Source organism: Mustela putorius, unplaced genomic scaffold (genome assembly GCF_011764305.1).
Source record: "Mustela putorius furo isolate JIRA1106 unplaced genomic scaffold, ASM1176430v1.1 tig00000179_pilon_pilon_pilon, whole genome shotgun sequence".
NCBI classification, from domain to species: Eukaryota; Metazoa; Chordata; class Mammalia; order Carnivora; family Mustelidae; genus Mustela; species Mustela putorius.
Genome location: NW_025421305.1, coordinates 6853343 through 6879068, shown reverse-complemented (window position 1 = coordinate 6879068; position 25726 = coordinate 6853343).

The window sequence follows — 25726 nt, the reverse complement described above, 5'->3', positions numbered from 1 at the left end:
CCAAATCCATGTTACATGGCAGGGCATATAAACTTAAGACAGATACCTGGCAGATTAAGAAAAAGTCCTTTCTGGAGGAATTAACATTTCATACCAGGACTCATAATTTTCACAGGTACATTTTTTTTATTATGTTCTGTAAGCCCTGTATAGTATATCTTTAGTTTTTGATATAGTGTTCAACGATCTGTTAGTTGTGTGTAACACCCAGTGCTCATCACAGCATGTGCCCTCCTTTCACAGATAAAATTTTAAGAAATATGGGGCCTTAGTGAAAAATTTCATCTTTTAAAAAGATTTTTTTTTTTTAAATTTTTTATTTTTTATAAACATATATTTTTATCCCCAGGGGTACAGGTCTGTGAATCACCAGGTTTATACACTTCACAGCACACACCAAATCACATACCCTCCCCAATGTCCATAATCCCACCCCCTTCTCCCAAACCCCCTCCCCCCGGCTGTGTGAGAGAGAGGAGAGAGCAGAGAAGAGAGGCAGAGGGAGAGGAAGAAGAAGACTCTCTGCCGAGCAGGGAGCTTGACATGGAACTTGATCCCAGAACCCTGGAACTATGAGCTGAGCTGAAGGCACACACTTAACTGACTGAACCACCCAGGTGCCCCTCAGTGAAAAATTTCAAAACATTCAAAGGAACAAGTCATCATGGATTGCATACAGTAGAAATAATAACAGTAACAGATATGCTAAGAATTCAGAAATATCTGTTTCAGAATATAATATATGTGCAGTATGACTGTCTTAGACTTCAAGCTGCTATAACAAAATGTCACAGACTGGGTAGCTTATAAACTTCAAAAATTTATTTTTCACAGTTCTGGAGGCTGGAAGTCCAAAATCAAGTCGCTGGCAGGTTTAGTGTCTAGTGACAGCCTACTTTCTGGTTCGTACACAGTACATTCTGGCTATGTTGTCACATGATGGGAGGGTCTGGAGAACTCTGGAGTCTCTTTAATAGGGCACTAATCCCATTTTTGAAGTCTCCACTTTTATGACCTAATCACTTCACAAAGTCCCTGTCTTCTATCACCATTATCTTTGGGGTTTAGAATTTTGGCATACAAATTTTGGAGGTACATGAACATTCAGACCATAATGATGATAAAATAAATTTTTACATATTTGAGCATAACAGAATGACCAAAAAAAATTTGAATTGCAACCATATAGAACTCTAGAAATAAGAATATAATGTATTAAATTAAAAAGTAATGGGTAGTTTTACCCGCAGTTTAGTTGATACTTAAGTGAAAAAATCAGAATATAGCATAGAGAAACAAAGAGCTAAAAAAAGTTTAATAAGTTGAGAAATGGTTGAATGCTGTTCAGAAGTTATGAAGAATTTCTATTCTTAGATTCAAAATAGGGTCTGAAGCTCATGTCTAGGTCTATTGCAGTAAATTTGAAAAGTTTCAGAGACAAAAGGAAAATCTTTATAGCAGAAGAATAAAACAGATCATCTCTGAAGGAGTGAAATTTTGCTTGAAAAGTGAGTTCTCAATAATCATGAAAACCAGAAGACAGAAGTTGTTTTCAATATATTCAGATAAAATAACTGTCCATCTAAAATTGTGTTCATAGTGAAAATATCTTTCAAAATGGTGATACAAAAGAAAATTCCAACATATCCAAGAAACTTTACCACCACCTGATACACATTAATAAGAATTCTAATGCATGTACTATCCACAAAAAGAAAATGATTGCACATGAAGCAAAAATTATGAGCAAAAGAAGTAGTAAATATATGGCTAGACAACCATTAATTATAAGGACCAAAATAATAAAATTTGTGAAATTTTAAGGAGCATATATCAAAAATATGAGACAGCTGTACACCTAAAACTAATATAACCCTATATTTTAACTAAACTGGAATTAAAAAAAGAAAGAAAGAAACAAAATAAATGAACAAAAGAATAAAAAAGAGAGACACCAGAAAATTGATTCTTAACTACAGAGAACAAACAGAAGGTTACCAAAGGGGAGATGAGTGGAGGAATAGGTAAAATAGGTAAAGGGGATTAAGAGTACACTAATCATGATGTGCATTGAATAATGCGTTGAATTATTGAATCACTACATTGTACACATGAAACTAACAAAACACTATGTTAACTATATTGGAATTAATATAAAAATTGATAAAGAAAGAGACAATTATAATCTATAAATTAGGGGAGGAGTGACTGATGTTAAAGTTTTCTACCTCATATTTGAGGAAGGTAATGATGTTGATTAAGTTTATGAAATAGAGTATAAACTTCTGAAGTAGTAGAGGGAAAAATTATGACATAAGAAATATCTTTGCCCTGGTTAAGGAGCAATATTTTAACAGACACTAATATAAAATAATACATTTTTCTTTTTAAGATTAGAACATTGGGGGAAAAAAAAAAAAAAGAAAATCTGACCACCGACTCAGGGTGATGACAAAGAGGTTTGCTAGTTCTGTCTCAGGTCTGAGCAAATATACAAAGTTGGAAGGTTTCCCTGAGAATTTTTAACTATTGGAATGTATTTCATACCATAGAGGGGGCTTATTTTTCCATTACATGCATGATTCAGGAATCTACTACTCAAGGTATTATCATAAGATTGGTCTTTAGCTGGTAATAATCACTTTGGGGACTAGTTAAAATATGAAAAACTGCTCTGCATGCACAATGCCTCAACTCAAGCTTCACAGTATCCAGGATGGTGAGCCACAGTACGAACTTCAAATACATGAGGAAGAAATGCGTACCAAAGAAGTCTCAGCTGAGACAACAAACAGAGTAATAGTCTACCAAAACAGATTATATGATAATTAGAGAAGATTTAAAACAGTATGATAAAAATCACTGAAGATAGGAGAGTGACATCAGCAGGATGACAAAATGGTGGAAGCCCCAAACCAGCCAACCAAGAATAACTATATCTGATAAAACCATCCTTCAGAAATGAAGAAGAAATAAAGGCCTTATCAGATAAACAAAACTGGAAGGAGTTTATTATGACTAGATTTGCCTTTAAGAATTGCTAACAGGAGGGGGCGCCTGGGTGGCTCAGTGGTTAAAAAAGCCTCTGCCTTTGGCTTGGGTCATGATCCCAGGGTCCTGGGATGGCACCTCACATTGGGCTCTCTGCTCATTAGGGAGCCTGCCTCCTCCTCCTCTCTCTCTCTGCCTGCCTCTCTGCCTACTTGTGATCTGTCTGTCAAATAAATAAAAATCTTAAAAAAAAAAAAAAAAAAGAATTGCTAACAGGAGTTCTCCACATTGGAGCAAAGGGCAATTAGAAAACAACAAAAAAAGTATGAAAGTATAAAGATCTTTGGTAAAGGAAAATGTATACATCTTAGACAAATACAGATGCAGACCCTGTAATACTGTAATGGTGCATAAATCACCTGTAATAGAGGCATAGAATTAAAAAAATAAAATCAAGAAATAACAATAACCATAACACTATATTAATGGATACAAATTATTAAAAATTCATTTTTGACATCAATAGAATAAGGTGAGGGCAGAGACATGTAAAGGAATATGTAAAGATGTAGAAGAGTTTACACATGTGACTGAAATTACCAATTTAAAACAATTTACAAAATGGCAATAGTAAATCCTTCCTTGTGCATAGTTACTTTAAATGTAAGTGGATCAAATTTCCTAATCAAGAGACATAGAGACATAGAGTGGTGGAATGGATTAAAAAATAAGATCCAACTAAATCATGTCTTCAAGAGACTTGCCTTAGATATAGGTATATACATAGGCTGAAAGTGAAAGGATAATAAAATATACTCCATGCAAATCGTAACCAAAGAACATCAGGGTGACCATATTTACTTATATCAAAGAAGATAGATTTTAAGTAATAACGTATAAAATAAAAAGATTATATAATAAAGAATTCATTCTCTAAGATATAGCTATTATAAATTAGTAAGCATCTAACAAGAGAGCTTCTATTTATGTGAAGCAAACACTGACAGAATTAAAGGTAGAAATAGATAGTCATATATAGATAGGAGCTTTTAACACCTAACTTTCAATAATGGATATATCAGACAGAAGATCAGTAAGAAAACAGAGGACTTGAATCAACACTATGGACCAATTGGACTTAACAGACATATACAGAATATGCATTCTTCTCAAATGCACATGGAACATTCCTCAGAATAGATAACATGTTATCCTGCAAAACGATTCTTAAACTTAAGAAGACTGAAATCAGGTCCAATCCTTTTTCAACACATGGAATGAAACTAGACATCAGTAGCAAAAGAAAAACTGAAAAATTCACCAGCATGTGGAAATTCAACAACATGCTTTTGAAAAACTAATGATTCAAAAAGAAATCACAGGAAAAATTTTAAAAAATATAATTACAAATGGAAATAAAAGCACAACATACTAAAACTTATGGGATGTAGCAAAAACAGTACTAAGAGGGAAATTTATAGTGATAAATATATACATTAAAGAAGAAAGATCTCAAATCAACAACCTAACTTTATACTTCAAGGACTAAAAAAGAATAATAAACTAAATTGAAAATTATCATAAGGAAGGGAATAATAAAACAATAATAGTAGCAGGAGTAAAATTGAAAATGGAAAAACATAAAAAAGATAAAATTAATAATTGTTTTTTCTGAGGGCAATGAAATTGACATACCCTTAACTATACAAAGAAAAAATAAAGAAGTTTCAAATTAAAAAATCAGAAATGAAAGAGGAAACATTAAAATCGATGCCACAATAACTAAAAGGAACATAACACTCTATAATGAGTAAATGAACTCCGATAAAATGAATAAACTAGGAGAGATGGATAAATTTCTAGAAACATATAATCTACCAAGATGACTTCATGAGGAAATAGAAAGTCTGAATAGACCTATTAGCACTAAAGAGATTGAATCAGTATAGGAACACCTCACAACAGAAACCAGCCCAGGACCAGATGGCTTTTGTTGAAGAGAGGATTCTTTATCCATTGTGTAGCTTTGGAGACTTGTCAATCATGATCAAATATAGGATTCACTTACAAATGGTTAAGATTGTAAATTTTAGGGCACCTGGGTGGCTCAGTGGGTTAAGCCGCTGCCTTCGGCTCAGGTCATGATCTTGGGGTCCCGGGATCAAGTCCCGCATCGGGCTCTCTGCTCAGCAGAGAGCCTGCTTCCTCCTCTCTCTCTCTCTGCCTGCCTCTCTGCCTACTTGTGATTTCTCTCCGTCAAATAAATAAATAAAAAATCTTAAAAAAAAAAAAGATTGTAAATTTTATGTTACATGTTTACCATGACAAATAGAGAAAAAAATGGAAAACATAATTGCAAAAATAAAAAAGATTAAGAATCCCCCAAAATAATACAAGTGTAGAATTGTTATGTTTTTTTTTCACACTGAACTTTTAAGGAAAGAATATTGTCATTAAAATTTAAAACACAAAAGATGGGTTAAACAAGATTATAGTGAGCAGAAGAGTCACTTAGCAAACTGGAAAACAGATTGTAGAAGTTACACAGAATGCAGCAGAGTAAGATGAAGAGATGGAAAATATGAAGAGTTCAGAGACATGGTGGAGGTAACTAGGTGTTTATCAAATGTCTGACCTGCGCTCCTGAATGAGCAGTAGCGGGAATGAGGGAAGTACAAGATTCCAAGAGATGAATTTGAAGACTATCGTTGAAAGACCTGATTACTCAGATTTAGGAAATACAAAGATTTCCGAGTGGAAATAAATATGAGTAAATCCACACCCTGACACAAGTTATCTAGATTGTATAATCTTACAGTCAAAATAAAGGTCCTTTGAGCAAAGGAAAAAAGAAAAAGACCGTAAAAGCAGGCAAAGAGATCTGTGGAGAAATAATAAACTTATTTATCTCAAAAGCAAAATTAGAGGCATAAAAAAATGTAAGATATTTACAGGGCTAACATTAAAAAAAAAAAAAAAAGAACCTAACATGAGTTCTGGAATTCAAGAATTGTATTGAGCAAGGACTATTTTAACGTAATTCCTTCTGCTTTTTGAAAGATGCAGTTAAGTAAGTGAAAAGACAAGCCACAAATTAATACTTATGCATATACTGATAAGAACTTGCATCCAGAATAGGTAAAGAATTTCTACAAATGCACAAGTAAAAAAGTCAACACACTAGAATAAAGTGACACACTCCTTCCATAGACCTTTTTCTAAAGAAGGTTGCCAATGAAACAATTGACTTATGAAAACATGTTCATAGATATAAATCATTAGTGAAGTACAAATCAAGTCACAATGCACAGCCATCAAGATAGCTAAAATTAAAAAAAAAAAAAAGACCTAATGAGTGTTAAAGAATTTGTTGATCGGTTGGAATACTGCATAGAGGAAGGAAAAATGTATTTCAGTGAAAAACTGCATTCTCTAGAGGACGCTCCTGTACGTCATTTGATTCTAGCTTTTGTCTTGAAACTATTTTACAAAACTGCATCTTCTACATAGGGCATGCTCTTTCTGGTTATTTGATTCTATTTCTGTTTATTATATTTGAGCTATTTTCAACTCTACAAGAAAATGTTTTTCTTTGGATTCGCTTTCAACCTGATTATAACATCAGCTTGACTTTCTCTTTGAATATGTTAAATAAAATGTTTAACGTGTTCATTTTTATATCTTATGAGAGTCAATAATTTTATCTTACTTTGAAAAATATCTTTTAATCTCTTATAGTGCTGGTGGGAGTATGAAATGGTAGCATTGGTTTGGAAAACTGGCAGTCTCTCTAATAAGGTGAACATATTAATATACTACGTACATTTTTCTCCAAACTATGTACATATGTGCATCAAAGAAGATGCAAGAATATTCATAATGAGCCCTATTTGTGGTAACTTATGACTGGAAACAACTCAAATGTACACAACACCACAATGGTGAAATAAGTTATGTTATAAATAGGCAATGAAATATATGATAATTAATAATAATTAAGTCAATGATAATTAAAATGAACACCAAAACAGAAAGAACCCTCTATAAAACATGAGTGGATATTATAATCATAATGTGGAAAGAAAGAAACACAAACAAAAGACTATATGCATAATTCCACGTATATAAAGTAAAAAACAACAACAACAACAACAAAACAGGCTTATCTAATCTGTGGTGTTAGAAGTAATTACCCATTAAGGACTACAGTTATTTAGGGCCAGGGGAGTAATAACTGAAATGGGCCATGAGGAGAGATTCCGGGGTGATCATAATGTTCTACTCCTTGCCCTGGTTACAGTTACATGGATGTATTCACAGAACAAAAATTCACATCAGTCTCACATGCATTTCTCAACATGTTGTACTCCAACTAAATTGTATGTATATTTGTATATATAGTACATGTATCTGTAAAAAATGGATAAAATAAAAACATTTTCAGACAGAGAGAAGAAAAGTATAGGACCCAGAGACCTTAGCTATCAAGAAAGTACTGAGATATATATGAGTAAGAAGAATATTATACTTAGAAGGTAGGCATGAGATGCAGGAAGCAGTAGTGGGCAATTACCTTTAACATGAAGGCTAAGCATTGATCAGTTGTGTTCAGATTATGAAATTGTAAGTGGGGCAGAACTAAAATACAGAGTAATAATAACCTGTAAGACAGAAGGAGGTTAAGAGAATTAAATTTATCCTTAGGTTAAGCCACAGGCTCTAGCCCACTGCCCTGGTTCATTGCTCCTGACCTTACATTTAGAATCCCATTTGCGCTCTCTGCTCCACTGAACCACTTTTCTTCCCAGGTTGCTCTCCCTGAGGCCATCTCTGCGTGCTCCCACCTACTGTTAGCCCCCATGATCCCGTCAGTGCCAAGCCCCAGATTCTCCGTTCCTTGCTCAAAGAGGTGTGTCAGAAACAGGTTAGTTATCAACACCAGCTTCTGTGCAGTTCAGAAATCCCGTCATGCTCTGCACTTTCCCACTTGAGTGTTGGCACTGATCTCATGTTGCTCTAAGAGTGCCAGGAAACACTTCAGGGTTATACAAATTTAACCACAGAGGCAGCTTCTGCTTGGGAGTGTTTTATTTTGTTTTCTACGTCGGCATTGTTGTCATGACTTAGCTCTCAGCTTCTGTCAATTAAGGTATAGATGATAAATGGACAATGCTTCTGTATAGGAAGATTTTCTTTGTTCTGGGAATGAGACTTGCTCTGCTAGAGTTTGCCCTGCTTAAATCACTGGCACAACAAAATCACTGAAGCATTTTCTGGAGGAGTTGAGGATTCTCTGTTCTGCACACCCTGCTTTTGAGTTATTGATATGGTGGAACAGAATGGGTGGTTGAGAGGTTTGTTGATATCATTCATTAAGGCATATATCCTTGTGCTTTCTGGGGAATATTTGAAAGCCATATGTGAATAACTTTTGGACTTTCAGTCAGTTCGGCTCGTATGTGTTGCTGCTCCCATCCATTCATGCAGATATCAAAAATTGTCTAGAAAATTATTCTGAGAATTCTTAGCTGCACTCAGGGCCAGGTTTGTAAAATGAGAAATGTGTTTATTTTTGGGGGATCTTCCTTGAAACATGGATGCAATATTGTCTTGAAACTATCTTGAGAGTAAACATTAGCTCATGAAAATTGTTCTTTGGCCATTTTGACCTATAAAAATAGGAATTATATACATAGTTCAAGCAAATATATGCTTATGAATGGATATCATAGTATCACAACAATTTATACTTTGTTTACATATACCTGAAGTATTTTTCTAACATTATTTTTCAGAAAATACTGGCCAATTTTCAGATGGAGAGACTCACTGTGGTAAGAACTTAACTGACAGAGAATCAGATTGAGAGAAAGCTTTTGAAAAATTTCCTTGTAGGGAATTTTGAAAGTTCTATTAAACTTTCCCTATGCCTTGTCACATAGGAAAGACAGAGACTTGTCTATTTCCTTTCACTTTGAATCAGCAGCACCCAGAAGAGCTCAGAACTAGTAGGCAGTCAATAAATATTAGTTGTATTTATTTTTTTTATAGCCAGTGACTCTGGAAGATGAGAAAAGAAACTCATTAACTGAGCACTACAATAATCTACATTTTTAATATTTATTAGAATTTCTTTTTTATTTTATTTTACTTTTTTTTAATTTATTAGAATTTCTTATCACAAAAGTAATATATGCTTATTGTAAACAACTTCAAACCTTCCAGAAATCGGTAACAGGAAATGAAAGTCCATCTAACCTGGTTCCTAAGGTAACCATTGTTTTCAAGCTGTGGATATTCCCCCTGGATTTCTTTGATCATATATGTTTGCATACTATACATGGAAAATCTTCCTGAAAACCAAAATCCAGGCCATTGACTTGGGCTTAGTAGTGCTTTCCTCTTTCGTCATTGGATCCTTTCCTCTTTATTCAACAGTGATGTTGAACCCCTTCTTCTCATAAATGATGCAGTCTTGAGGACAGGCCTTCTAAATAAGATCCAGAAACATGGTTCTTTCATCCTCCCAACATCACTGTGAGTGGGCAATTTTAACCACATCCTTAGTGAAGAAGCTCAGAGATGTTGAGGAGCTTACCAGAGGTCACACAGTTAGCTGAACTTTTAAAGTATCTTGTGTACCATGGATTTTGGCTTGTGTTTTCTACGTAGTGATAAAATCCAAAATAAAAAGAATTTAGTTATTCTGGACATCCAGAGTTAGTATTATATTGTCCATGTGTGTGGAATGGTTGAGTAAAGTTTGTTTTCACATCTGTTGTCAGCTAAGAATAGCGTTTAAATTTGAATTCAACTGTCAACACTTTAGTTTCCTTTAAAATGATCCAAGAGAAAACCCAAATGGTCCAGTTTGGTGGGATAAAAGCAGCATTGGTACCAGTGGATGTATATTTATTTGAAAACTTATATAAGTTAAATTATATAGCATAAGTTAAATTATTAAAAATTATCTTCAGAGGAGAAAAAATTAAATCATATGCATTACAAAAAGATACATCATAAAATCAGTGATAAGGTAAATACATTAGAAGGGTAAAGGACACAAAGATTTATCTAGAGACCCAGAGCTTTGCCATTTCCCCTCTAACTGGTAAAGGTTTTCCTTCTGTCTTCTTAAAGGAACATTCCAATCCCCTCTTAGCAACCTACATTTAAAAAACAAAAACAAAACAAAACAAAAAAGCCAAGAAATGAAAGTGAAAACATTTATTTTTAAGTGAAAATTACTTTTCTGGCCACCACGCATTTTAGAAATGCCATTAATGTCTGGGTATCCGTGCATCAACGTGAGAGGTAGCTTGATAAAAGAAAGGATACCAGAGACCATTAGAGAAGAAAGATGGTGACTCGTCCTAACCCTTTAGAAACAGAAAGCTGTAGGAGGCTGCCTAATCATTTGTCTTACAAACACAGTGTATGTTCACATACCAGTGTCTCATAAACCTGAAGGCATCAACTGCATTTGTCGTGAACTCCAATCCAATATTTGTTTTCAATCATTTTTAACCGGGAAGTCCTGGATGATATGAACCCAATTCAAAGGCTAACAAAATTGTTTTCCCCTCTCTGTACTGCACCAAGTTACACACCTCATATAAAGAGGGAGGCCTGTACTGTCCCTCTGATCTGGTGCTCTTATTTTGTCTCAGCTTTTCAATAATAGTCTAACAACAGTCGTGCTAAAGATTTCGATGTGTTCATGATGCCCAGTCTGTAGAATCATTTCGTGTGCCTTCCTGCACTCCCCTCCAAGTCTAACTTGTACTGTGGTCATTTTTATTTTCTTTGGCGGGAAAAGGAACCCCAGAATGATTTGCCTGACATAAAATTAATGTGTCTGCCTTGGTAATGGTTTCAAAGTGGTAGCCCTCTCAGGGCGGTGGCGTAGCGGGAGATCTGCCATGGATTTTGCCATTAGAGAGTCCTCTCAAAAGTCCCGATGTGGGCAGATTTCCAGTCTCTCAGCACTTCACTTTTTTCCTTTTCTCTAAAATGAAGATACAAGGACCTAACCTATGGTGCTGTTGTAGGGATTAAATCAAAGAATGTGGCACACAACATAACTGTGTCACATATGTGAACTTCCTTTCTCCTCTATGGATCTCCATTTGATTACCCTCCACTTGACAAAAACAGTGTTGACCTTTTCCTTTTCCTGAAAGGAACATGGAGTGGAATCTCCAGGATGTTAGCCTCTCAGGGTTTTATGCTTGCCAAAATAAATTATGGAGATAGTTTGGCTCTATCTTGAAGATAGAGCACTAAGAAATTGGGTCCATCGCTGTCATTTTCCTCTCAGATTCCTCTCATCTGTCACAACACAGTAGTTATGAAAAATGAAACCATAAATTCAATTTAGAGGACAATTTGCAGCTAATCTTTGGAGTAATTCCAGTGTGAATAATGCAGCAATTTGGATGCATGGTCAGTCAATTCAGCCCTGATTTATTAGTATTTAAGAAATCTTTCTTTCATTAATGATAATTACTAAACAAGAGAAAATAATTTCTCCAAAATTATCTACCTTTGTATCAGTGCTTCCGGTTCTGAAAAATGGCTACATTGTTTGTTGAAATTATGATGACAAATACAAGCTTTTGAGCTGTTGCTTAAGACACAAGATGTGTTTAGATTTTGCACAATAATTCTTTCTAGCTCTTGAGTGAACTGTTCAACCCTAGGTTATATCTGCCTTTTTTCTCTGGTATCACTCCCATTAGAGTTAACATTTTGAATATCTCAGCAGAAGGGCCCTGGGATTTGCTATTGATTTCCCACACTCCTTACACCTTGAAGGATGTATTAAAATCTAGCTGCAAAGAGAATGACATTTTTGTTCATGTCTAAGAGTCGAGTTTATCTGAGATTTTTTTCCTAGTTATTAAAACTCTACCTTCTGACACATCCAATATACTCTGAGTCAGTGAACTTACAAGCATATGTTTAAATAGAGGGTAACATCACATTAAAATCTATAAAGAGCAGTTCTCAGAAAATGTTTACAATCATTTTCTTTTCTGTATTTTATTGCCTAGGCTTTAACTGTTATGTGTTAAACTCTCGAAACAGGTATTTCAAAACAAAGCAAAACAAAGCAAAGTGATGTAATGCCTTCCTTATTTTTTTTATTTACCTTTTTTTTGCTTCATTTAAACAAAATAAAACCTTGTTTCCTATTCTTTCTCCCCCTCCATTTAGTTTGTCTACAAGTCAGGGCCATGCATTGTGCAGATTTTTAATTATTCCATTAAGGGACAGTACCCAGAGTCCTGGGTGTATAAAATCTCCCTCAGTTTTCGCATTCATTAAAATGAAGAAAGCAAGAGGTGAGCCGTGCCTCCCCACAACCCAGGTGTTCTGTGATGCAAGGACGGAGGGCATGTGCTGGCCAGATTTTGTTGTAGTGCTGGCCAACAGCTTTCTGGGTAGGATAAGGTTCCATTGGGTGCAATGTAATCTAAACTCCAAACCACTCAACTTTACGATGAAGTTTACCCCGAGGTTCTGTATTTATAACTTTTAATGTGTAGTAGGTGTTCAGTAAACACTGAGCATAATCCAAACTTGGCAAAGAATGAGCCCATTTAACGTCATTTTTACAGTCAGTTTTTAAGTCATAGGAATTGATAGTGCTAATTCCCCTGATTAATCTGTTAATAACAACAACAAGCACCACCCCCCAAACAAACAAACAAAAATCCAAACTAGTTTTGGGCAGTTGTGGCTCCTTAGTGGTGGGTATGCTTCCCCCTTGTGGGAATCCCTCTCTTGAATGTTGTTTCAACCCTCTTCCTGGATGCAGCTGGAAGACCCTTGAGCCTGAACTCTCCACACAGTCATTTGTTTGCTGTGTTGCTGTGATTCTTTTCCAGTTGTTGTCTCTTGACTTTCTACAACGAGGTCGACCGTTGAGGTTACACTGAGAGCAGTGAGAACAGGAGGATTTTCATCTGTATTCAGCAGTGCCTTAGCCCCAGCTCCCGTCCTTTCTCACCTGCCCTGAGGGAAAAGGCCAATTCTCTTTTCTGGTCAGAGTTCTGTCCTATCTTCATGTCCTCCTCCTAATAGCACAGCTTAAAACAAAAACAAAAACAAAAAAACAAAAAACAAAAAAAAAACACACACACAAATCCCCCATACATCATGTGGTATGTTTATTCTCTTCACTCATGTGGTGACAGTGACTTGACACTCTACCAGAAACCATTTTCTTTTTTTTTTTAAGTGCTGACTCAATTATATCTAATTGTTTACGTGACTGTGTTAAGTTTTAATTTATAAGTTATTTCTCTGTTTAGAAAGGACAGTTTTGTTGTCATTTTTGTCTTAATTTTCTATTGCCCCCCCCCCACACAAATGAAAACCAGAAACCAAAAATCCAAAAAACACTGTTAGCTGAGAAGTTAGGGAGTCCACATTTTCCATTAGATCAGAAGAAAATACTTCCTTGTAGGCTTTCAAATTTATGGGACTCAGCTGTCTACAGTGCCTCAGAATGAAACTGCCCTCTCAGGACAGGGAATGTTTGGAGGTAGAGATTCCTGGCCAATCAGAGTCCCGGTAGCTCTTTAAATTTGGTCCAGGTGCCTCCCACTAGTGCCTTTTCCTTCTGGGACCCATGGAGTCTTTGTTTGCTTTAGCCTACTTGGCATTTGCATTACCTGAATCTTTGGGCATCTGAGTAATTTTGTGGAGCATTATTTACTTTATTTCAAATCCTGTGGGTTCATTTTATTTGTTTATTTATTTTTTTTATTTTTTAAAGATTTTATTTATTTGACAGAGAGAGATCACAAGTAGGCAAAGAGGCAGTCAGAGAAAGAGGGGGAAGCAGGCTCCCGCTGAGCAGAGAGCCCCATGCGGGGCTTGATTCCAGGACCCTGAGATCATGACCTGAGCCGAAGGCAGAAGCTTTAACCCACTGAGCCACCCAGGCGCCCCTGTTTATTTTATTTTTAAAGGGAGGCTTAACATGTCTGCTTATTTGGTTAGCTAAGTTTAGATCTTTTTAAAGTGAAAATGGTTGTTGCTTGGTCTAAGTATTTAAAGTAGGGCTTTTTTTCTTTTTTCTTGCCTATTCTAGTATGTGTGTTAATCCAAAGATGTTCAAAATGTTCACGTTGTGTCTTAAGCTTAATTTTTCTTGGCCTTTCCAGTAAAATACACAATATTAACATTTTTTTTTTCCAGGAAAGACCTGTCCCCCTGTGCTGAGGTTTCCAAACCTCATACCCTAAGCTAAGTGGGTCAGGATTTTTCTTTCTGTAGTGCTTTTTATTATGCTTTTATCTTGAGCTTACATGTGTTTAAATTTCTGATTTCCTCCCTAAACTTTACTGAGTTCATAGGCAGGATGTAATTAATTTGGGGGCACTAGCCATTTTTACAGTGTGTGAGACATAGTATGCAGTCAGTATGTTCGAGTTTCAATTTTGTGAGCCTAACAGTTTCCAGGTGATGCTTATAGGGACCCTTTACACTCAGGGAGTGTCCTGTGGGCTGTTGCTGAGGAAAACAGCATCATCTGGGAGCTTGTTAGAAACCCAGAATGGCAGGCTCCACCCCAGACCTACTGAATCAGAGTGCATTTTTTTCCAGGATCCCCAAGGGATTTCTATTAATTAAGGTTTTAGAAACACTGTTAGAGATCTGTAAGTCAGTGGTTCTACAAGTGTGGACCCTTGACCAGCAGTATTGATGTCACATGGGGCCTTCAACAGGCAAGTGATTGAGACTCGTCCCAGTGTACTGAATTAGAGACTGGTGCAAAATCAAGATCTCTGGATGATTCTTTCTGTTGCCTGCTCAAGTTGGAGTTCAAAATGTCCTCCTCTTTCCCAGCCTCCTTTGGAAAAGTAAAGAAAATCAACACCAGCAGTGAGCTATGATTGATGAAAAGTAGATTCATGACCTCAATTATATGAATGACTGAAATATTTACTTTACATTGTAACTATAGAATCTGGCGGGTAGTGTCACTGATGCAAATTTGAGAATGGAAATGAAATTATAGGAATGAAATTTTAAAACACACATATTCACTTATTTTAACTCAGGAGTACTTTCATAGCCTTACAGTTGAAAGGAGTATTATTTATCTTTGTCCAACCTATTCATTGAGCCACTTAAAAACGTGGAGGCTGGAAGTTTACATGACTTGCCACAGATGAGAGGTAGGACCTCTAGCTCAGCGATTTCTTCAGTTTGCCATTTTGCCTGTAGGGGTCTTAACTTTGTTTTTAGCCATTGCATGTTTCCTAAGTGGAGCTATCACTTCTATTAAAACATCTTAAATGGATGGAATTTGGAGACCTTGTATAGCAAATCCTTTATTTTGCAGGCAAAGATACTCAAATGCTGACAAGCCTTATGGATGCTTTCATACTACTATATGACCGGGACATTCTCGGCAAAATAAACACTATGCTGTAAGTATAGAGAATAATATATAACTAAAATAACTTTTTTCTAGATACATTCATTCCTCATATTTCAAGGGCATTAGAGCTAGAGTGGCTTTCTCTTTTATCCTGGAGCCATCTGCTCTCATTCAAAGGATAACAAAACCTGTAGCCCCCCCAGAGCCAAATGTTCTCCTTCTTCTCTTCCCAGTGAGAATTTGTTTCCTTAATGAAGATGAAGTCTCTCTCCTTCTCCTCTGGGTCAGGGGGAGAGGGTAGCTGAGAGGAAGCATGTAGTCTACATAAACTCATAGTTTCATAATTTTGGGGTTCATTCCTGCAGTGGGGGAAAAAAAGAAACGTATAGTTTGCATAAGATATTTCTGGTTCCTTTTTCATTGCCCTGAAGGGGGAAAATGGTGCATAAGGAATCAATGTGCTTATTGCAGTGAATAATAGGTTGTTCCTGACCCAGAGACCTTTTGTTTCCTTTCAGGGTGGTATAAATAAACATATATATTAAACATGTGTCAGAAGACTCACAGAGGTGAAGTGGCCAACCTGAAACTCAGTTTATAAATGTTGCAAAATGGGTAAGCTGTCTTTCTCTTCTGTCTTCTTCTAGGCTTATTTTTGTTGGGGCTTGACACAGTAGGTAAATAGTTAAACACTAAAACTAGTTGAATCATGCAGTCAACAAGCCTGGTTCATGTAGGAAAAAAAAGTTTGACTTCATTTTAAGGAGTTTCAAATTACCTTGTTGACCTTAAGGTTCAGACACACCTAGCTTTTCCCCCTCATCTCTGCCACCTACTGACTCATACAGTTCTGTAGAATGGGGGTAACATTTACCTTATATGACTATTGTAAGAATTAAATGAGATAATAAATGGAAAATAGTGTCTGGTACATTGTATCTTAATTCTAGTTTTACTACCTAATATTTCAAATAAAATAACTGAGGTCCCAAAGTGTTTTCTCAAGGGTCATGCAGATAAGAGGGAGAGGAAAGAATTGAAGCAAATCGTTTTTCTGTAATGGGCTTTCTCTCAATATATCACTTGAACATAACTAGCCAAGTTCTTCTTTTGGCTTTGCAAGGGAGGAAAAGTTTTTCTTCATTCTCTTAGGGTTCCTGGCTCAGTCTGAAAATTGAACTGACAAAGATTAATAGGAGAAAAGCTGACACATTGATTTAAGATAAATTTTACGTGGCATGGGAACCTTCAAAAGGAAATGAAGACCTGAAGAAACAGTTGAACCTGGCTATTTTTAAACTAGGTTTGATGAGGAGTTAGACCGTCGTGGGGAATTATCGGGCAGAGTATGAAGTGCAGGAGACTGGGGGAAAGGAGCAAGGCTTATTTTTGTGGATTCTTGTCCCCCTTGATATGGGAAACAAAGGCAAAAGAAAAACTACTAAATTTCCTTATGACCTACAGCCCACTGACAAGTCCTTGAAACAGCAGAGTGACATTCCTCTAGGGATTCATCTGCCTGGATGTTGACACTTTGCTAAGGGCAAAAAGGAATCCTATCCTGCTCTGCCCCACCCATGCCCCCACTTCCAGGATCCCATAAGCCTACTTTAGCATATAAAAATTCTTTTGGAAACTTTGTCTCTAAACCCACCAAGATACATGTTAGCAATCCTCTCCCAAGCTTATGGCTTACTGATATACATCTGAAGGGTCTCAAGACCAGTGTAAGAAAAACCTTAGTCATGAGACCCTTCAGATGTAAATGACCTTTTCCCAACAACAGCCAACCCCCCTCAAGTTTCTGGAAACCTTGCTTCCAAAATTCCTATAGCAACTTACTCTATCCCTAACCTCCTCCCAACTTGAAGGTATATAACATATGAGTCACTCTTTGTGACCCCGATGCAGCTCTTTCTGTCCATGGGTCCTGTCCCCCTGCTTTAATAAAATCACCTTTTTACACCAAAGATGTCTCAAGAATTCTTTCTTGGCCATCGGCTTCAAACCCTAATGTCTTTCCTACATCACTCTTAGAGATAAGAATGCTCCTTTCCTCTGGGTATAGAGAGGGTACCTCTTAGGGTCTTGTGACCTGCTTTAGGGGAAGTGGGGAGAGTCTAGAGTAACCTTCCTGCATCTGCTATTTTCCCAAACTCCTTCAGCTTAAGATATGCAGTATACCAAGGTGCAGTATTTTAGTGTAGCATGTTCTGAGCCCCGTCACGTTCTACATTAGAGTAAAGGAGAGTGATGTCTATAAGTATGGTCCAAGAGTACAAATATAAAGGAGGCATTTGAACAGAGGAGAAAAGGGTTCTTGGCATCTGTTAGGGTTTGGAATTACTTAGAAGTAGAAGCAAATGTGGAAAAAAAGGCATTTTTGGTAAGTTATCCAAATTGAGTTTTGACAGTTGGTCTTGATTACTCCATCTTTATTATCTGAAAGAATAGGATGAACATCATTATTTAAGGGTATAAATCCATATTTTCAGAACCCTAAAAACTGGAGGAGAACTCTCTATATGGTTGATTTTCCTCAGGATTTAAGATACTACAGTAGAAATGTTTTTATCAAATCCTTTCTTGATGCATCTTTAGTTAACAACTCAAGAACATCAGATAAAATGTAGAGTCCTTAAAAATGATCCACAAATGATTTTAATTTACAACATAGGAGTGAACATAAGTATCCTATCTGAGTGAAAGGACACCATGTTCTTTGTGTTTACTTTTTTTGTAAAAAACCATGTAAGAAACCATGTTCATATGGCAGAAAGGAATGATTTTTGAGTTCAATTTCATTCTGTTTTTGGTACAATGGGAACTTAGAAATACTCGTGATACAATCCAACAGTAGATCTTTCTGTACTTTTATAATTATTAGTCTCTTGTAATGGCTTCACCTACACCGAATTTGAAAGCATTTAAAAAAAAAAAACCTCCTCTTTTTGGAAAATTTCCAAATCATTTATAATAGTTATAGTAAAACAAAATATTTCTGTTTTGTGCTCATATTTCATCAGTTTATATTTTATTAAATTACATAATTAAAACTTCCATGAGTAGGTCTCAAAACAGAGATAATTCACTCTTAGTAAATATAAAATTCAAGTGGAAGGGACAGCATGTGCACTGGTATACTAGAGAGACGAGAGAATGATGATAATGATTAGCTAATTTTATTCACTTATGCTTCCTTGGGATTTAATGAGAAGTCATGGGTTTTTTAGTACAAATTCTCACATAAAAGTTTAATACCAAATTTTATGCTAAATATGCTAAATTTTAAAAGAGTTCTATCAATATTTTAAGCTGGCAGCCTTATAAACACATGGATTACAAACCTCTGCAATCAGCCTCATGGTCTTTTAAATGATAATATTGTTGGGCTTTGGCATAGAAACATTTTTCACTAACTGTTGGTCCTAAAACATATGATTTTTCATTATGTCCTAAGGTAATTTAAGAAATCAGAATTAATCTAAACCATACACTGACAAATTGCTTTGTATCACCAAATTCACACATTAAAACATTTCCCCTGACAGTGATTTGAATCCTACTTAAAATAGATTACAAATGCTCAGGTTTATTAAAAAAAAAAAAAAAAAAAAGACTCAATTTTAAATCCTAAATTATAGAGATAATATTCATTTCATAAAAGCATTGACATAATTAATCAGTGATTTCTAAGTGTATCACAGAAACTGCAGACCTCAGGTGATGAAAATTGTAAATTTTAATTTTTTTTTAACCATTTACCTTTTGGAGAAAAATTTGAAATACCAGATCGGTTAAATTTGATGGCTAATGAATAGAATTGGATGCTTTTTGAAAACTTATTTTCCGTGAGCTCATTCTAAATTGCTTAAAGAAAAAATTGTAGGTTTATTCATTTATAAAAAAAAAATTATAGAATAATAGAATGTGGTTTGCAACCAAAGGAGTGAAGACATGAGAAGCTTAGTGTGAGATTTTCACTAGTTATATAATCTATGAAATTTAGTGGAAGAAAGTATTCAAAGCTTTGGAATTGTCTAGAAAAATGGTAAAAACAGAAGTTCAAAACTGGTCTATTGATCCCCTGGTGGTAATAAGGCACATAGGCAAATGCATAGCAGATACTACTATGATAGTATTCAAAAGAAAGGTCCTGATTATTATTCAGAGGGCAAAGTTGTCGGAGTAATGGAAATTTTTAAATGTTATCAGGATTACTGAATATCTAAAGCCTGTCTACACTATTTATATCTCTTAAAAACAATTTGGGGAAGGATTTTGAAACTGCCTCCAGGCAAAGTGGGTTTCCTGTGTTGTGTATACTGGTGGCATTTAAAACAAGTCTAAGCGAAGAGTTCTAATGAGGAGGTTGACTGCTATGTGAAGACACAATCTGTAGATGAAAGGAATTAATCTCTTCACGACATTTGCATTTATAGTGTTTTAAATGCATTTGTCTCTTGCTTCTAAGATTTTTGGATGCCTCGACTTAGTTACTTGCCACCATGCTAAGCACCCTATTTTCTGAAAAGTAGGTAGTTAGCAAATAATTGTGTTTTTTTAGGTCTAGGAAATTGGAAATTTTTGGATTTTTAAGAAGGATCATGGTAACTACATTCTTTTGTTACAGGTGAACAGGAAAAGGAAATTAAAGATAATCAATTTTGTGAATTGGGATAGACTTCCAGTTATTCAGTTAAGAGTTTCTCTTTTATCAAATACTTCTTAAAGAATTTCTCTAGTTTTTTGTTTGTTTGTTTGTTTTTAAAGATTTTATTTATTTGACAGAGAGAGAGATCACAGGTAGGCAGAGAGGCAGACAGGGGTCTGGGGAAGCAGGCTCCCTGCTGAGCAGAGAGCCCAATGCAGGGCTTGATCCCAAGACCCTGAGATCATGACTGGAGCCGAAGGCAGAGGTTTAACCCACTGAGCCACCCAGGCGCCCCAGAATTTCTCTAGTTTTAAAATTTGAATTTTGTGCCTGTGTGAGACCTAGGTACAGAAAAGTTTTGAGGAATTGTTTTTCTGTGGTGTTGGCAGTTCTGTTGATCTTCACCAAAGTTGTAGTGAGACCACAGTTGAGGGGAAGGCTGTAGCCACATCGTGCATGTGGAGGAAGAGGGGCACAAAGGCACTCGAAGCTAAAGAGATGTTGGTGCTGTCGTCGCAAACACAAACGTGATGGCAGCAACAGGGCTGGGCAGCGGGGGCTTCAGAATGTGATTTATAGTCAGAATCTGAAGAGTGTTGGCAGCTGCTGACCAAAGTGGTAGGAGAAGAGAGGAAGAGGGTTGAGAGATTGATGATTTTGAGAGAAAATGGTGTGGAGGAAAGGGAAGGAAGGCTGTCTGGGGATGATGTTCTCTCACATACAGGTTAGTTCTGCACTTCGCTGTGTCCTAAGGTCTCAGGTATTTTTTTCATCACAAGCGATGGCTCTTGACCATACGATTAGGATATGGAGATTCTATAAACTGGTTTTAATGACTGACCTCCTCAGTGCTTCTGGCTCCCTCACGTAGAGAGAAATAATATTACAAAATTCAAACTATCTACATAGTTACAGCCATCTATTTCACCATAACTCTCCTCCACCACACCCCTTACCCCACATTACTCAAGCTGTCCATCTCTGCGACTAGAAGGACTGAAAAACCCTCTTTTATTTCGTGTCTGAATCTGAAAGAGATCCAGTTGTAGACCAAAAGCTGACCTCTGCTTGAAAGCTGAGTTTCTTATTCTTTGGTCACAGTCTAATGCTACTAATACCTTAGGAAATTAAAAACAAAAGAAAACAACAACAACGACAAAAAAAACCTCTTCCCTCTTTTCCAAATTAAATAATGGGACAAAGGAAGCATTAGTGAATAGACATCATTCATTCAGTTGTCTTTTGTGGGCACCTGGATAAGCCATGGTCAATGATGATAAGTATTTGCAAGATTTCTCTAAACCTGATTTGTTGTTTTTTGATATCCCTTTCTTTCTAATAATCAGTAACACACCCCTATAAAATGAGGGCTTGTACAGAAAGAGCAGGTAACAGAGAAGATCGTCCATCCTGAAGCCACATGTCCTTCTCCCTCTGGAAAATCCTCAGACCCAATACTCTGGAACAATGGGCTATTGGTGTCCAGAAATGGTCTTTGATTAAAAATAAATATGCCAAAAGGTGCCATTCTGGGACACTTTGTAACTAATCCATCACCGTTCAAGATTAACACAATAAGGGTTCTAATAACTTGTTTATTATTTTTCTAAAGCTTTTTGTCAAATGTGAAATGGGAGAAATACATTTGGTTTCAAAGATTACTCATGCTTTCCTTGCCTGTGTGAAGAGTACAACAGTTTCTGTAAAGTGTTCTTCCATCCAGGAGGTCAAAACACTTCTGCTGTAGGGTATATCCAATGCTGCATCAAGAAAACAATACATTAGTACATTTTTAAAGGAAGGTTTCAGAACCAAAGACCCAAAGAAATTCATAAAATAATTATTCTCACCACTTAATCTTTGTTAGTTTTCCTCCAAGATCTTACAGTATGCTTTTCTTTTCTTTCCTGTTCTCCTTTGCCAACAGATATTTTCTACTTAGGGAATCCTGCTTTTTTTTTTTTTTTTTACCACATTATGAGGTTTTTACATTTGGAAGACTATTGTTTCATTCTCCAAAGTCAATGAGATCTTCTCCTGGCATACATAATTACAGATTTGAGATTTCATATTGTTTACTATCCATCTTTACCACTAGACTGAACTTGTTTTAATGTCGAGCACAGTGCCTGGGCACAAGGGCAGTGGTTATGAATCCTTTGGGAAATGGATGGGAGTGTTTAAATGCCAGAGTTCTAGAAACATTCACAGGATCTGAACAATTTTAAACTTTCAATTGAGCAATTGACGTGTAACAGTACAATTTTTGCCCTTACAGCTACAATGTTGTTGGCTTAATGGTAAGTGTTTATTGATGATGTTGTCAATGACACAGCCATCAGAATAAAAAATGAAGAAGTATAGATCCCCTTGCAAAAGAAGGATGGATAATAAGCTTCTGTTTCCTATTGAATTACATAGTGTACAAACACAGAACAAATATTTATATGACTAGGTAAACAGTTTCTCTTGTTTAGACAGGTTAAAAGAAGATTTCCTTCATGGTGGAGACATAGTCATTGCTTTAGGTAGCATGCGTAATATCCTTGTTTGACAGTCTTAAGGGAGTAATTGTGTGTGCGTGGGGTGTGTGTGTGTTTTGTCGTACTCGCTTTTTATTTCATTTGCATTTCCAAAGTGATTCTTCATTTCAGAAGCTCAAATTGATTTGAGTAGCCTCCCAAATCTTCCACTGTGCTTCTACTGTTCAGTGACATGTATTATCTACCCTTCCCCATCTCAGTAGTGGAAGAATGCTCTACTGCCAATCCATGGTGGTGGTTAATAGGCTGCTGGGCTAACTTGTCATTTCTTATGTTTATTTTTATATGAAAGAAGGGACACCATTTTGTTAGTTTCCTACTTATGTAATTTGCTGTGCTTAAAGGAAGAATCTTTTGTTTTTACAGTTTTCAAATTTTGTGAGTTTATCCATTAAACAGATTTGGAACAGGTAATGGGTATTGAACTGTGATTTGTGCATCCCTTATACCCTGTTGATTTTGAGATGAATCAAGATTTCATTTCCTCATTTTAGGAGCAAGATAAAAATCTGATTTACAAAAATAAGCAAACAAAACAAAAACAATTTACGCCCGCATTTTTCCTGTTATGCTAGGGAGCTCTTTACATCCTGATATTGTAGCTTTCTGAAGAGTTCTTATATAAGATATTAGAGCTACTAGCCTACAAAAGCATGCTGGGAATTGCATGCTGTTATAGTGTAAAATAATGCAAGTCCCATGAGGCCAAGTCCCGGGCTTAGCTTTCTTTATTACTAGTGCCAACAGATAGTGTGGTATGTGGTGCATGCTCAGGAAATGTTTGAGGAAAAACAATGCAGCCTAAAATAAATGGTTCTGTAGGGAAATTCAGGCTAGTCTGCAGTCTTAAATATTTTGCATTTATATTTATATATACATGAGGTTTTTTGGGTAATAAGAAAATAATAGTTAATTTTTTGAATAGCTAAAGTATGCTGGGCAGTGTACTAAGTACCATGCATAATTAATCTTCCAGTTTTATGAGGTCAATTTTAGCCACTTAGAAGCTGAGGAAAATGAGGGACAAAAGTCTGTCTGGAGTTTTTTAAAAGCAGAAGGGTTTTCTCCATCGGAGATGGTGTAAATGGGGTTGTGTTTGAAGTCAGGTGAGAGATAAGATACGGTTTTATACGTTTGGGTTTTGTGAAACCACTGTTGAGTTAATCTATACTTGACTTTGCCATGTTGACTTAGAAAAATGACTTGCTCACTTATGTTTTTCAAATAAGTGGATTCTAAAATGGAATTATAACACTTTTTTAGCAATTAAGCAAAGATACATTTTTTTTTCTCTTTATAGAAATGGTGGTTGAGGCTTATCACTTCAAACACCAATGAAAATAAAAATGTAAAATATGGAGATTATGCTGAGTGAAATAAGTCAAGCAGAGAGAGTCAATTATCATATGGTTTCACTTCTTTGTGGGGCATAACAAATAGCATGGTGGACATGGGGAGTTAGGAGAAGGGAGTTGGGGGAAATTGGAAGGGGAGGTGAGCCATGAGAGACTATGGACTCTGATAAACAATCCGAGGGGTTTGAAGTGGGGAGGGGGGGAGGTTGGGGTACCAGGTGGTGGGTATTAGAGAGGGCACGGATTGCATGGAGCACTGGGTGTGGTGAAAAAAATAATACTGTTTTTCTGAAAATAAATAAATTAATTAAAAATTTTTAAAAGGAATGTAAAATATGACAGACCAAAGGCCAAAACAACCACTGTATTCTCTATTAATGCAATTTCAAGGCAACTGGCCCCATGGTGTCTGTTCTCCCAGATAGCAATATTACTATTGAATCCATGATTATAAATTTAAGAGGAAACATTAATAGTTTATGCCATTTGATTAAAATGAAAATCACCCCAAATCTTCAGGGATTGTCACCCACTCCTTGTTTATAGATGCATAAACTTGAACATTTTCCTTTTCACATAAGCTCTGGCTTTCCTTATAAATCACATCCCTGGCCCAGGGAATGTTTTTCTTTCTTCATAGCAGTTTGGGATGGATAGGTTGAAAAGAAGCAGGAAAAAAAAAAAAAGCTTTGTATCAATTATATCAATTATTGGTTTCAGTAATTATCTGTTAATGGTGTAGAACTGAGGATAATGAGGATGGGGAAGAGAATATTTTTGGTGGTTTTAAAATTCAAACATCACTCTTTTCTTGACCAGAATAAAAGTGTTTTTTTTTTTTTTTTTTTTTTTTTTTTTTTTTAATTTAACAGAGAGAAATCACAACTAGGCAGAGAGGCAGGCAGAGAGAGAGGGGGAAGCAGGCTTCCTGCGGAGCAGAGAGCCTGATGCGGGGCTCGATCCCAGGACTCTGGGATCATGACCTGAGCCAAAGGCAGAGGCCCTAACCCACTGAGCCACCCAGGTGCCCCCAAAGTGTATTTTTATGTGATTCATGCATTAAGAAACAAGAATGAAAACAAGAATCGGGTGGAAAAAAGACATGGAAGATTGGCTTTTTTTTTTTTTTTTTTTTTTTTGATAGAACAGACTTTTCCGAGTGTCACAGTATCATTCAATTTCCATCTACTCCCTATCCTTGAGAGGCATGTTTGTCTATGAGCAGGGTTTCAGTGAAACACAAGGGACTGCTTGCTACAGCACCTCAAAGGGCTTTCTGTTGGGGCCTGTTTATCGAGCATCTCTTTCCAGGCAGCATTAGACTTATCTACTCCTCGTATTCTTAGTCAAGAAATGAGTTTGACTTCTTAGTGACAGGGAGAATCCTTGACAAGCAATCCATAACGAAGATGACAACGATCCCAAATTCAGGGAAACTCTGTATTTAATGGCTTATGTCAATGTACTTCTCTGCTGTATAAAAAAGGAAAAAGAAGGAACCCCCGCAGAAACCCTAATTTTTAGTGGGATTGGTACTTACCATTTTATTAACTGTGCCGGTGGCTTCTTTGTTATAAGCGATAGTTCTTCCCACGTTGAGAATTAGGGAGAAGGAGGTAGACAGGGAGGTGGAGGTGGAGTTGGGAGGAGGCTAGGCAGGCAGGTCAGTCTCTGGGCCCTCCTTGGCTCTGTGGCCACTCTTTCTGGTCATCTTCTAAATGTCTGTAAGAACTGATGTTATGCTCTATTATTTATCCCCTTTCTAGCCCCCTTCAGTTTGGTT